The following is a 621-nucleotide window of genomic DNA, read 5'->3' on the forward strand; positions in this document are numbered from 1 at the left end:
TCCAAACACAGACTACGCAACAAGGACTGGAGGACAGGAGGTCGTGCAGCCAGACAGGTACGGTAGGGGAGATAACCTCTTATCTATAGCTACTGATACACACAGGTTGTATAATGGTTATATATCAGATGCATGTTCTTCTATAGTATTCAGTGATTTTTCTTAAAGGTATCTTTACTTTTCCAAAAGGGGAAACGTGGTGCAGACATACTCTGGAGGTCAGAAAAGCATATCATTAAAGAAAACAGTACTTAGTTTTGTGATATGTATACTTCATAATTTACTGATGATTTTTTTGTTTGTGGAAAGAGATCTTTTTCTTTCTCAAATATTTGAAATATTAAGGGAATTGAACGAAAACAAGAAGCCAATTTGGGACCCCATTTAACATAAAGAAATATGACTGGCACTGAAGAATGTATTGTAAACAGATAGTAAATCATGCATTTACCTACTTTATGTCCGCTTCTCTCCTGTCAAATCCTAGTCGTCACATTTACAGGTCAAATTCTGGCTGCGACTTTTCGTTGACTTTTTGAGGATGGATACAGGTATTCTACCTAGATCATGCTAAGGATAATTTGTGAACCACTTTGAGACGACCTACGAACTAGATTGTGA

At 36.9% G+C, this 621-nt stretch overlaps 1 protein-coding gene across 1 annotated transcript in view; it reads left to right on the forward strand.

Annotated features, from left to right (window-relative positions):
- The first annotated feature begins 6 nt into the window (after positions 1 to 6).
- LOC110455587 (WEB family protein At3g02930, chloroplastic-like) overlaps positions 7 to 621 on the forward strand; it is an 18,723-nt gene continuing 18,108 nt past the window's right edge. Inside the window, exon 1 of the mRNA XM_021505782.1 lies at positions 7 to 57. The gene's annotated coding sequence lies outside the window, so the exon portion shown is untranslated. The remainder of the gene's footprint in view (positions 58 to 621) is intronic.

Source organism: Mizuhopecten yessoensis, unplaced genomic scaffold (genome assembly GCF_002113885.1).
Source record: "Mizuhopecten yessoensis strain PY_sf001 unplaced genomic scaffold, ASM211388v2 scaffold8305, whole genome shotgun sequence".
Classification (NCBI taxonomy): Eukaryota; Metazoa; Mollusca; class Bivalvia; order Pectinida; family Pectinidae; genus Mizuhopecten; species Mizuhopecten yessoensis.